The sequence below is a fragment of the Prionailurus viverrinus genome, chromosome D4, assembly GCF_022837055.1.
Source record: "Prionailurus viverrinus isolate Anna chromosome D4, UM_Priviv_1.0, whole genome shotgun sequence".
Classification (NCBI taxonomy): Eukaryota; Metazoa; Chordata; class Mammalia; order Carnivora; family Felidae; genus Prionailurus; species Prionailurus viverrinus.
In genome coordinates this window covers 47,443,698-47,457,195 of record NC_062573.1, presented here as the reverse complement: position 1 = coordinate 47,457,195, position 13,498 = coordinate 47,443,698, and the positions used below count along the sequence as shown (strand labels likewise).

At 41.8% G+C, this 13,498-nt stretch overlaps 1 long non-coding RNA gene across 2 annotated transcripts; it reads left to right on the top strand.

The window, feature by feature from the left end:
• Window positions 1–1,160: 1,160 nt before the first annotated feature.
• Window positions 1,161–7,583, top strand: LOC125150922 (uncharacterized). 2 transcript variants are annotated; one of them, XR_007146545.1, is made up of 4 exons: window positions 1,161–1,524; window positions 3,002–3,108; window positions 7,294–7,354; window positions 7,440–7,583. It is a non-coding gene; the product is annotated as an uncharacterized LOC125150922 (long non-coding RNA). The 2 variants fall into 2 exon arrangements; XR_007146544.1 differs by lacking the exon at window positions 1,161–1,524 and adding an exon at window positions 1,890–2,053.
• Window positions 7,584–13,498: the final 5,915 nt, after the last annotated feature.

Genomic DNA, 13,498 nt, shown 5'->3' with positions numbered 1-13,498 from the left:
AGAATACATTCAAGTTCGAAGAGGCATGTTAATACATTGGAATGATTGCTGGTTAAAGAAGGAAATGGGAGTGGAGAATTAATCTATCAAAGGTAGCAACGATGGCATTTCAAAAATGAAGTTGTATTGGTCAGAGTTCTTCATTGCAAACAGCAGAAACCAACTCTGGTTGATTTAAACATAAAACGAAAAAAAAAAAAAATGTAAGGCTACTGATTGGGTAGCTCACTGAATCACCTGGAGGACCCAGAGTCTATGCAATAAGAATCGTAACCACAAATTACACCACAGAATTGGTTGGGGGAGGCTTCAACAGTTGCGGTCTCTGAGGACCAGACTGTTTGTATTGCCTGAACAAGGAGAAACTGAAAGCTGTCAACATGTTTCTCCAATAGCAGAGGGAAGTTTGCTCACCCAGATTCTTTGCCAAAGAATGGATTCAGCTATGGATTCACTGTCTGGGTCAGATGCACCAGAATGACCAAGCCTGAGTCATGGGCAGTGCCCTATCTGCAGAGGACACTGGCAATGACTGTGTTTAGCTCCCCAAGTGAGATGTAGTATCTGCCTCCCCCAAGACTCATAGAAATGAGAGGGATCATTCAGCAGAAGAAAAGGGTCCTGGGGCGCCGGCGTGGCTCAGTCAGTTGGGCGTCCGAGTTTGGCTCGGGTCGTGATTTCACAGCTTGTGAGTTTGAGCCCCTGTCTGTGCTGACAGCTCGGAGCCTGGAGCCTGCTTCGGATTCTGTGTCTCCCTCATTCTCTATACCTCACCCACTCACACTCTGACTCTCTCAAAAATAAATAAACATTAAAAAAAAGAAGAAGAAGAAGAAGAGGGTCCTATGATGGGCATTCAAAAGGATGACAAAAGCTTACTAATGAAAGCATGGCCAACACTGGTAACTTCTGCACTGGGATCAAATCAGAGTCCCTTGAGTTTTTCAACTTGAAAGCCACTGGTAACATTTTCCAGAATCGTTTCACTGGAACACTAGAGGCAAGAGACAGATGGTAGGAAGATGAAGACATAATCAGTGTAGACTATTAAGGAGCTTAACTGTGAATGGAAGGGCTATGTTTTATGTTTGAAGATAAAAGCCAATTGAGCACATTTTAGGCTAAGGAGGAGCTAGCAGAAAAGGGTTGCCATGGTTAGAAAGTAAACAGATGATTTTAAAAAGCCATAACCTAATCAGAGCCCAGGTGGAAAGTTTAACCTTAAAATGCTGTAAGCAGAGGTACGGCTTCTCTGAGAGAGGAGGAAAACTATATATATATATACGTGGCTGCATGTAAATGTTTATGTTGGGAAGTCCAGGTGGTGTCTATTGGACGGCTTTTATTTTATCTATGAAGTGGATATGCAAGAAAAACTGAAGGAAGCAGAGCTTGGGTGCTAAGCCTAAAAATAAAACTGCCAGTTATGTTACCAGCAAAAACAGGTTTATTTGGAATTGCAGATAACTGCAATCTGGGACAAGCAAGCTGTGGCAAAACCGCAGACAAATCCAGAGGACAAAGGTAAGGAACGGAATGCTCTTTTACGGAGGAAAAGGGGGGAGCAGGGAGGGCTGTTCTAGGCAAAAAGTCTATTGGAATAAACTGGGAGTTCCACGTATAGGGGCCTTTCCTTGGCTGAGCTGTGACAGGATCCCATTGGCTGGGCTGTTGCGGGAGCGGAAAGAAAAACCTTCTTCCTCGTGCTGGGATAGTAAAGTAGAAGCTAAGGTGTTACCAGCTCGCAAGCTACCCCTCTTCCCATTGGGTCTGCAATTAACCAAGGGTGGCCGGGCCGTGAGAGGTCCCCGCCCCCTGCTGGCTCCCGACTCTGTTTTAAACCAGCTTTCCTTTTATTAATTTTCTTCGGGGTCAATGAGAGAGAGGCCTTGACGAGAGGGTGTAATTCTCTACCTGCTAAACGGAAGAGGAGCTGACCACCACCAGGTTAAGAAAAAATACACATATATTACAAGATGGGTGCCGTCATGATTGAAGAGTTTACATCCAAAGTGGTTCTGATCGGCTGATTGTTTCTCCTGCTGCTGCCCAGGTGCGGAAGCAAACAGGCAAAAGCAGGTGTGGCTCCTTGGGTGTGCGGGGCAGGTACAGACAATAGCAGACGCGAGCCTGGAGCTGGCAGGGGAGAGCGTCGTCAGAGTGATAGTGCAGCAGGCCACAGATCAGATAAGAAAGGAAATGTGGCCCGCACGGGGAGATAGAGGGATTAAGATATTTCAGAGTTCCTCCGAGGTTGAGGGTTAAAGGTCGTGGAAGTAGAAGAGCAAGGGTGCCTGGGTGGCTCGGTTGCTTGAGCATCCGACTCTTGATTTTTCCGCTCCGGTCATGATCTCCCTGTTCGTGGGTTAGAGCCTTGCATCAGTGTGAAGCCTGCTTGGGATTCTCTCTCTCCCCCTTTCCCGGCCCCTCCCGTGTGCGCGCTCTCTCGCTCTCTCTCAAAATAAATAAATAAACTTTAAAAAAAAAGGAAGTAAAAGAACAAGACCTAGAAGGATGAGAGTTTGTGGTCTCAGTGTGGGCTTTCAGAGTTTTAGATTTTTGAGGTAGAGTTAGGTCCATCCAAGACGTGACCATTAAAAAACAATAACCTTTGATATGAGGTGCAGAGGACAAAAACCATTCAGAGAAATGGCTCAGAAGCCGGAGTTTCTGAAATACCTACCGGTCCTGGCCTTGTTTACTTTCTTATCTAATCTGTGGCCTGATGGACTATCACCTTAACGACTCTCTCACCAGGCGGCTTCAGGCTCCCGTACCATTTTGTACCTGCCCTGCACTCCCAAGGAGCCAAACTAGCATTCGGGGTACCTTGGCTTGTTCAGTCAGTATGTGGTTCTTGATCTCGAGGTTGTGAGTTCGAGCCCCACAATGGGCATAGAATTTACTTAAAAAAAAAAAAAAAGATTAAATTAAAGGAAAAGTATTGCACTCAGCAAGAACTAGTCTTAGAGATCATCACACTCCCATCTGTTACCCACAGGTGGTAGACATGACCCACAATCAGGATTCTCGAAGGCGATGGAGACAAAAGGAAAATCTGCCCTCTCAGAGGATAATCATATAAATGAAGAAAGAGTTATATCAGAGGTAGGTGTTATGCCCAGAATTCGTGATCCCCAAAGACCACCAGGGAGCCGAGTCCGATGCAAAAGCAAAAGAGCCTTTATTCAAGCTAGCTCGAGCTCAATCCCCTACCTGCACCGACACAGCGGTGAGATACCAGGGAGAGAAAGCGAGTTTCAAAAGGACAAAGGTTTTATTGGGGCCTAGGGGCAGTTGGTGAGGTAATGGCTATGGCCTCAGCCAATTGGCTGGGGAAGGGTCCGAGTCCTGTTAGGCAGGTGAGGGGGGGGGGGGGTACTCCAGGGGAGGAGGTGTGGTCAAGGTGAAGGACACAGAACAAGATGGAGTCAGCCGGCATAGGCCCACCCTTTCAGTAGGCAATGAGAGATTCCCAGGCCAGTAAAAGGGAACCGTACCTTGAAGCATCTTTGTTAACACTCCTCAAGAAAGAGGATCTGTCAGGTTGTAGTTGGGTTGGGAATTGAAGCATGACCAAGAATCAGAGACACCGACTCTGATTTGGTAACTCTAGCACAGAGCCAGGCCAGGGGGCACCTGGCCCACGGACCAAGATAACCTGACACAGCCAGACTCCTGCTATAGATCATACCTACGTGACATCAGCCATTCAAGTCATCCAACTGATTCCCTTTGTGCCACTTCTGTGCTCACCAAGTAATCCTACTGGAATCTGGCTTCCCACATAGATTTTGCAAATAGGACAAAAATATATTGGGGCACCTGGGTGGCTCAGTCGGTTAAACATCTGACTTCGGCTCAGGTCACGCTCTCACGGTTGGTGAGTTTGAGCCCCGTGTCAGGCTCTGTGCTGACAGCTCCTCCCCGTCTTGTGCTCTCTTTCTCTCAAAAATAAATCAACATTAAAAAATATATATATCGGTTAGGGACACAACTATTTGGTCATGGTAATTACAGATCTACTTAATATATGAACAATTAATTCATTAATTAACAAACAGGCATTTTAGGTTTATATATATGGTTTTGGTCAAAGAGAGTCAGGCTCCCAGACCCAAACACCTAGGGATGCCCTAACAATAGAAGTTTAGAGCCTAAAAAGCTAAGTATCATCCCCTGGAAAGTGGCATAAAACACCTGCACCACGTGAAGTCAGATTGGGGTGAAAACAGTCCTCCTCTGGGTAACGCTTCTCTGGTTCCATGCCTCTCCTGTAAATCCATCCCGGATTTCTGCATGCCACCTAAACAGAAAAAACACTCGGCTTCTCTTTCTCTCTAACCAGAGAGTACAGACCAAAGTTAAACTAAGGAAGTTGGGCTGATTGGTTCTGTGGCGGCATATAAATGTATAAATACATCTGCAAGTCGGTGTGGCACTCGCACAGGATACAGGGCAAAGAAACGGGAAGGAAAAGACCTCTCGGGTCCTAAAATGATAAGGAAATGAACAGGTTCGTTGCCATCCCAGTAGGGCAAGGTTAATGATTTGGTAACCAGGCCAGAGCTAGGTAGGCCTGCGTGCAGCTGAACTCTCAGTTGGGCTCCACCCCGTGACCTATGCTGTGCAAACAAGCCTTTCTAGAGCTGTAACTATCGCTCCTACGGCTGAAACTAAGGGCGCATTGTATCGAATAGCATGCCCCGGTATCCCAGAATAAAGTAAATCCATCTTCCACTCCCCTTTGAAATAGATTTCTTGGGGCTGTTCCTCCTCTCCCCCGTGGAAGCAGGCTCTATGGCTTTTCTAATTATTCTCAGATAATGCAAGGTCCCCTGGCCCGTTTGGAACCTATCAATTTCACGTCGCAGTTCAGGCTTTGAACTTCACGTTGAGCTGGAGCGTCTCCTCCCATCGCTCGAGCTCTGGCTCATGGCCAGACAGCAGCAGCTTCTCTTTTTCTCCCACTTTGGGCTTGACTAGTCCACCCCTAACTCACTACCTGTGTTTCTAATGTTTCCAGAAAAATTTTTAGGGAGCAGGGAAATTATTACTTGCGTTATTGTGCTTAACTAGCACTCTTTGGAACTGCCAGACAGTGAAAACTTTACCCTCCTCTAGCGGGCGCTTTTACGAGTTCTGTGAGACCTCTGATCAGTCAAGGTCCTACGGAAAAGAGCATTTGCCCTAGATGGTTCAAGCAGACGCCAAGAAAGGGCCTGATGATAGAGGTGTGCGGAGCGCTAATGGAAGAGATGTCCAGAAGAGATGATGTCACACTGGAAAGCCGTTTCCACTCCGGACGTGAGAGGACAAGGAAAGAGTAGCACGAGAACCCAGAGAGAGCTGAGGTTATAAAAAAGGAACCGCTTGGACGTAGTGTAGTCCTGGAAGGGTGCAAGCACTGCCAATGGCACAATGCCAGTACAGGGAGGCAGCAGGGGAGAAATGCCTAGAACGTCCTCTCTGATTTGCTGCTAGTATGTCAGCCTGGCCAAACCCAACTGGTAGTGAGCCAGCAATAGAGCTCAAGTCACAGAGCTCTCAAGAGGATAGCCTCCTGGGAAGGATGAAGGATCTAGGTGAACAAGCAGAAAAACCAGTAAACCCCCATCACGAGGGACGTCTCACCTCCACGTCCCCTGATGAAGGCAAGTGCATCCCTGTTATGACAAGTTGCTGACTCTTTCCTAACCCTCTAGGAATTACTCCTGCAATGCTATCCCTCTGCTATGTAGAGAACTACAGAAAATATTCACACATCCTGTTACATATAACATTTACTATTCACTGAGCTACTTGGAACGAGGCATTGTGCTAAGATGCCCTGCGTGCATTCTCTTTAAACCTCATAATAGCCCATGGAAGCAGATGGTGTTTAACCAGAAAGAGTGATTGAGAGGAGAGAGAGAGAGGTGGACCCAGAGTGGTCAAGTGACTCACTCGAGCCCCAAAGCTGTCTTTCTCTACCAAGTGTTCTCTAGAAACAGCAAAAAGAACACGTCTTTATTATCATTTGTTTTTGCTCTTTATCCCTCTGCCTTGTCCTTGAAGTTGGCATCAGTATATTTACTTGGACATTGCAAACAGCTGACCTTGGCTCTGAGCGCTGAGATTCCCCCTGGGGATTGCTTTGCGTCAAGCTGGTTAAAGAAACCAAATCCCATGTGCCCTCCTTAATTAGCTGGCTCATGCTTTAGCTCATTGGATGTTTTATTTGGAGTTCTTTAAGAAGAACAACTGTCCTTCTCCCCTGAGTAAGGGTTCTTTCGTGTATTAAGACATGATTTTTTTAAAGGGCATCTCCCAAGGGGTGTGAACAACATATGGTATTCACATATGGAAAATTCAGCTTTCCAAAGAGATTGGTTTTCATCACCAACCATCCTCTTACTTGATCAGATCGTTAGGGGAGCTGAACGTGGGCCCTATTCATTCAGCTAGGGGAACACTCAGAGACCAGCCCAGACTGAACACAGCCTGTATTCCACTTAGAATAATGCTCCCCTGGGCTATTCCCAGTGTGGAATGAATCTTCACTGGCAACCCTCTTCCAATGTCTTAATTTCACCAAGACATGCTCTGAAGGAGCAAAGCAGCCTTACCTGGATTGCCAGGTATGAATAAGTAACAGGCCTATTGTAGTGGTTAAATCAGCTAATTGGCTCCTAGGACCCTCTATCGAAAGTCCCTTTAATAAGCCTTACAGTTTCGCTCTGAACATTATTAAACACAAATTAAACCTTTTCTTCCTTCCTCCCTCCCTTCCTTCCTTCCTTCTTTCCTTCCTTCCTTCCTTCCTTCCTTCCTTCCTCTCTTTCTCTCTCTTTCTTTCTTTCCTTTTCTTTCTTTCTTTTGTTTTTAGAAAATCTGTAGTGCTTTATTTGATTTAATAAGTAAATAGGGCACCTGGCTGGCTCAACATGAGACTCTTGATCTCAAGGTTGTGACTTCAAGCCCCATTTTGGGCATGGAGCCTACTTAGGAAAAAAAAAAAAAAAAAGGAAATAGAATTACTTCCTTCTGTAAAGGCGGTATTTTTTCCTACAAATTAGTTTTACTAAGATGTAATCTTCACGCAATAGAATTCACCCATTTTAAGTGTATAGTTTGATGAGTTTTGACAAACGTAGACAGTTCTGTAATCAGGACCCCAAATGAGACAGAGAACATTCATCCCCTGGTGCCAGTTTGCAGTCACTCTCCACCCCGACCCCAAACCCAGGCAACCACTGACCTGTTTTTTTCAACAGAGGCTTTAGAAGTAGAATTTCTTTTTTCACTTAACAGCAAATTTCGTCAAGATTCATCAGTGTCTTTGCCTGTATTGGCGGTCTGCTCCTCCTTACTGGTGAGTAGTATTCCATTACATGGAATGGACCGGGGTTTTGTGATTTTTTTTTTTTAATATCACAATTTGTTTGCCCATTCATCAGGTGGTGGACATTTGGATTATTTCCAGTTTGGGGCTATTGTGAATAAGGCTACCATGGACATCTGAGTATAAATCTTTGAGTGGACAGATATTTTCATCACATCTCTTGGGTAAATATCTAGCATTGAGATCATTGGGATGTATGGTAAGTGTATTTTAACTTTATTTTTTTATTTTTTAATTTTTATTTATTTTTTCATGTTTATTTTTACTTTTGAGAGAGAGGGGCACAGAGAATCCGAAGCAGGCTTGGCACTCAGCATGGGGCCTGCCGTGGGGCTCAAATTCACGAACTGTGAGATCATGACCTGAGCCGAAGTCAGACGCTCAGCCAAGTGAGCCGTCCTGGGGCCCCTAACTTTATCTTTTAAAAAGTCCAGCTGTTTTTCAGAGTAGCAAGTGTTTCACATCGTTGCCAAAATTAGTATTGTCCTTCATTGAATTTTATCATTCTAGTGGTCTGTAGTGGTTTTAATTTGTGTTTCCCTAGTGAATAATTATGTTGAGCATCTTCCCAAGTGCTTATTTGCCACTTTTTTCATGGCAAAATGTCTGTTCTAACCTTTCTCCCGCTTTTAATTGCACTGCTTAATTTACTATTGAATTGTAAAATATGCATTTTAAATACAAGTTTTTTTTTTATAAGATGAATTTGGCAAATATTTTCCCTATGTGTGACTTGTTGATTTTCTTAAGTGTCCTTGGAAGAGCAAAAGCTTTTCATTTTGATGAAATTCAGTTTATTAATTTTTCTTTCTATGGTTAATGCTTTTGTGTCCTGCCTAAGAAAACATTGCCTAACCGAACACTGCAAAGATTTCCTCCCTTGTTTTCACCTAGCAATTTTATAATTTTAAAACATTTTTATGTTTATATCTATGATGCATTTCAGGTTAATTTTTATAAATGGCGTGAGGTAAAGGTCAAGTTCTTTTTTTTTTTTTAAGTTCTTTTTTTATAAGTATATATTTTCAAGTTCATCCAGCACCCTTTAAGACTATCCTTTCTTGCATTGAACCTTGGCACTTGTGTTGAAGATCAACGACCATATATGTGTAGGTCTATTTCTTTTTTTTTTTTTAATGTTTTTTTTTTATTTATTTTTGAGACAGAGAGAAACAGAGCATGAGCAGGGGAGGGGCAGAGAGAGAGGGAGACACAGAATCCGAAGCAGGCTCCAGGCTCTGAGCTGTCAGCACAGAGCCTGACACAGGGCTCGAACTCACAAACTGTGAGATCATGACCTGAGCTGAAGTCAGATGCTCAACCTACTGAGCCACCCAGTCGCCCCTATGTAGGTCTATTTCTGCACTTGATCATCTATTCAACTGTTATCATTATACAAATATTAGACTGTATTGATTACTACAGGTGTATTATAGGTGTATTACTGCAGGTGTATTATAATATATAGGTGTATATATTCCTTAAAATCAAGAAGTGCCTGTCCTCCAACTTTGTTCTTTTTCAAGTTTATGTTGGCTATTGTCAGTCCTTTACATTTGCACATAAATTTGAGAATCATCTGATTATTTTCTACAAAAAAGTTGCTGGGATTTTGATCAGGATTCCATTCAATCTACAGATAATTTGAGGGATAGTGCAATTTAACATTTTAAGAATATCGAATCTGCCAATCCCTGAATAGGTGTACATCTCCTAAGTAGGTCTTCTATTTTTCTTTAAGTTTATTTATTTTGAGAGAGAGAGAGCTCACACACGTGAATGAGAGAGAGGCATAGAGAACAAGAGAGAACCCCAAGCAGGCTCTACACCATCAGCGCAGAGCCCAATGCAGGACTTGAACTCATGAACCATGAGATCATGACCTGAGCCAAAATCAAGAGTCGAGCACTCAACCGACTGAGCCACCCAAGTGCCCCCTAAGTAGGTCTTCTTTAATTGTTTTATAGTTTTCAGTGGATGGGTCTTATTCTATTAAATTCATTCATAAGCATTTCATATTTTTGATGATACTTTAAATCATTGATTTAATTTTAACTTCCAATTTTCTTTGCTAAAATGTGGAAATATAGTTTATTTTTTATTATTCATCTTGTGTCCTAAAATCTTGCCGGTTCACTTATTAGTTCCAGTAGCTTTTTCATAGATTCCTTAGAATTTCCTATATAGAAAGTCATGTTGTTTGTGGCATTTTTACCACTTATTTGCCAACGTTTATACGTTGTATTCCTTTTTTCTTGGTTTATTAAACTAAGTAGGACATCCAGTATAATACTGAATGAAAGTAGCAGGAGTGGACATCTGTCTTAGTCCATTTGAGCTGCAGTACCAAAATACCATAAACTGAATTGCTTATCAACACCAGAAATTTACTTTCTCACAGTTCTGGAGGCTGAAAGTCTGGGTTCATGGTTTCAGCATGGTTGAGTTCCGGTGAGAACTTGCTTTTGGGTTGCAGATAGCTGACTTCTTGTATCCTCATGTGGTGGAAAAAAAAAAGAGGAAGCAAGATCTCATGACTCTTATAAGGACATTAGTCCCATGCATGAGAGCTCCACCCTCAGGGCCTCATCTGTTCCTAATTACCTCCCAAAGACATCACCTCTAAATACCATCACGTTGGAGAGTAGAGTTTCAGTTTAAACATTCAATCCATAACAGTATCTTGCCTTGTTCACAGCCTCCTGGAGAAAGCATTCAGTCTTTCATCATTAAGTTAACGTTAGCTAAAATGTTTTGTAGATGTTCTTTATCAGGTTAAGGGAATTCCCTTCTTTTTGTAGCTTGCTGAAACTTGTCATAAATGGATGTTTAATTTTGTGAAATGCTGTTTCTGTATCTATTGAGATGCTATAACTTTTTTTCTTTCACTCTGTCAATGCAACGAATGATACTAAGTCTTGAATGTTAAACCAACCAGCCTTCCATTTCTAGATAAACTTCATACTGTAATGGTGTATTATCCTTTTGTATATGTTTCTTGATTCAATTTCCCAGTATTTAATTGAGGTTTTTGTGTCTCTTTAAGAGATATTGGTCTAGGGACGCCTGGGTGGCTCAGTCGGTTAAGCGTCCGAACTTCAACTCAGGTCACGATCTCGCGGTCCGTGAGTTTGAGCCCCATGTCCGGCTCTGGGCTGATGGCTCAGAGCCTGGAGCCTGCTTCCAATTCTGTGTCTCCCTCTCTCTCTGTCCCTCCCCCATTCATGCTCTGTCTCTCTCTGTCTCAAAAATAAATAAACGTTAAAAAAAAATTAAAAAAAAAAAGAGATAATGGTCTATAGTTTGTGCTTATAATAGTCTTGTCAGGCTCTGTTGCCAGGGTTTTGTTGGCCTCAGGAAACAATCTGGAAGTGTCACCTTTCTCTTTTTCTCTGAAAGAGTATGTCTAAGATTGGTGTTATTTCTTCTTTAAATTTTTGATAGAATTCACAAGTGAAGGTTTTTAAAATTACAAATGCAATTTCTTTAGCAGTGTTATGTGGCTGTAACGATGTTCTGTTTCTCCTTGTATCAGTTTTAAGTTAGGTTTTTCCAAGAAATTGTATGTTTCATCTAGGTTGTCAAATTTATTGGCATAAAGCCCATCATAATATTACCTTATTATTCTTTCTCAATGATTTGTAGTCATATCTCCTTTTTTATTCTTGATATTTGTAATTTGCCTCTTCTATTTTTTACTTTAATCAGTTCTTCTCAATTTTATTAATCTTTTCCGAAAATCAACTGTTTTAATGATCGGTTCTATGTATCCGCAAAATGACCTCCTAAGGCCCAAGGAGTCTTTTTTTGTTTTTTGTTTTTTAATTTATTTGAGAGAGAGAGAGAGCAGCTCATAAGTAGGGGAGAAGGGCAGAGGGAGAGAGAGAATCTTAAGCAGGCTTCCCACCCAGCACAGAGCCAGACATGGGGCTCAATCCCACGATGCTGGGATCATGACCTCAGCCAAAATCAAGAGTCAGATCCTCAACCAACTGAACCATCCAGGTGCCCCAGGCCAAAGAGTCTTAAGACTGAAGAAATAGGCCAATGAGGCCAGCAGGATAAGAAATGGTTTATTAAGGGGAGCTATGGACAGAAGGACAGAAGCATGTCTTAGGCAGCCCCAAGACAAGAACCCCACATCCTGTAAGACCTGCTATCTCCAGAGCTGATCAAAGATGTTATGCCTCAGGGTGTACTGAAGGGTGTGGTTACACTAAAAGAAAGAATGTGGGTGGGGTAGGGGCTGTGCTCTGGAAGTCCTCAGTGAGCATAAGTACAGAAAAGTTGAATCACTGTGTTGTACAGCTGAAACTAATGTAACATTGGTGTCGTGTCTAAATGTGGTGTCTCTCTCAATCAGATGGGGACCCCCAAATGTGGGTTGACGATTGGGTGGAAGCCCACACACAGAGGGTGAAAGAATTCACCTGAGGCAAAACAAAGGAGATACAAGTTTATTGGATATACCACAAAGGAGCAGTGGGCAGAACAGCGAAGGAGAGCCTGTCTGCAACTAGGCAGTGGGGGGGGGGGGGGGGGGGGGGGCTATTGTTGTTGTTGTTGTTTAAACTTTATTCATTTTTGAGAGACAGAGAGAGACAGACCACCAGTGGTTGAAGGACAGAGAGAGACAGACAGACAGACAGACAGAATCCAAAGCAGGCTCCAGGCTCTGAGCTGTCAGCACAGAGCCCAACACAGGGCTCAAACCCACGAACGTTAAGATCATGACCTGAGCCAAAGTCGGATGCTCAACCGACTGAGCCACCCAGGTGCCCCATGTGATTCCTGGATTTTGATGTCTGTGTCTTTCCCCAGGTTAGGAAAGTTTTCTGCTATGATTTGCTCACATAACCCTTCTACCCCAATTTCTCTCTCTTTCTCTTCTGGGATCTCTATGATTCTGATGTTGTTCCTTTTTAATCATGCTCTTTTGCCTTAATCTCCCTCTTTTTTTTTTTTCTGCTTCGTTATTCTCTATAAGTTTGTCCTCTATATCGCTGATTCTCTGTTCTGCCTTGTCCCTCCTTGCCACCGCCGCATCCATTAGTGATTGCAGCTCAGTTATAACATTTTTTAATTTCATCTGGACTAGTTTTTACTTCTTTTATCTCCGAAGAAAGGGATTCTAATTTATTTTTGACTCCAGCTAGTATTCTTATTATCATGGTTCTAAATTCTGGTTCAGACATCTTGCTTGTATCTGTGTTGGTTAAGTCCCTGACTGTCATTTCTTCCTGCTCTTTCTTTTGGGGTGAATTCCTTCATTTCATCATTTTGAAGGGAGAAAAGGAATTAATGAGGTAGAAAAAGTTAAAATTAAAAAAACTTAATTTTTTTAATTTTAATTTTTTTAACTTTAACACACACACACACACACACACACACACACACACACAAATCGAATAAATGATGCTAGATCCTACATGTGTTTTGTTCTGGGTGTTGAAAGTGGCTTGACAGATTAGAGAAAAAAAGGGGAAAGAAGAAAAAAAAAGGAAATTGTTTGAAAATTTGAAAAACAATACACTGAAGAAGACTAAAATGAAATGATGGAAGTAAACTAGAATTTGAAAAAATGTATACCAAAGTAAAAAATATAGTAGAAAAAAATTAAAGAAAAATATTTTTAATAAAAATTAAAAGTAAAAATGAATTTTTTTCTTTCTGTATTCAAGAAAAAGAAAAAATGAAAAAGAGAAAAAAGAAAAAAAGGAAATCGTTTGAAAATGTGAAAAAATGAATACACTGAAGTAGACAAATAAAATGATGGAAGTAAAATAGAATTTGAAAAAGTTTACACAAAAGTAAAAAATATGGAAAAAAATTAAAGAAAAAAATTTTAATAAAAATTGAAAATAAAAATGATTTTTTTCTCTTTCTGTGTTCAAGAAAAAGAAAGGAAATGAAAAATAGAAAAAAAGAAAAAGAAAGAAAGAAGGAAAGGAAGAAGGAAGAAAAAAGAAACAAAGAAGGAAAAAATTGAATAGATGGACCTGCTAACAGACTGAAATACAACTAAAATTACATTGTTTTCTCCTAGAAGTCAGACTATGAAGCGCTTTATAGTCCATAAACTAAGCAAGTGGTGAGACTTCTGTTCTTGAAGAG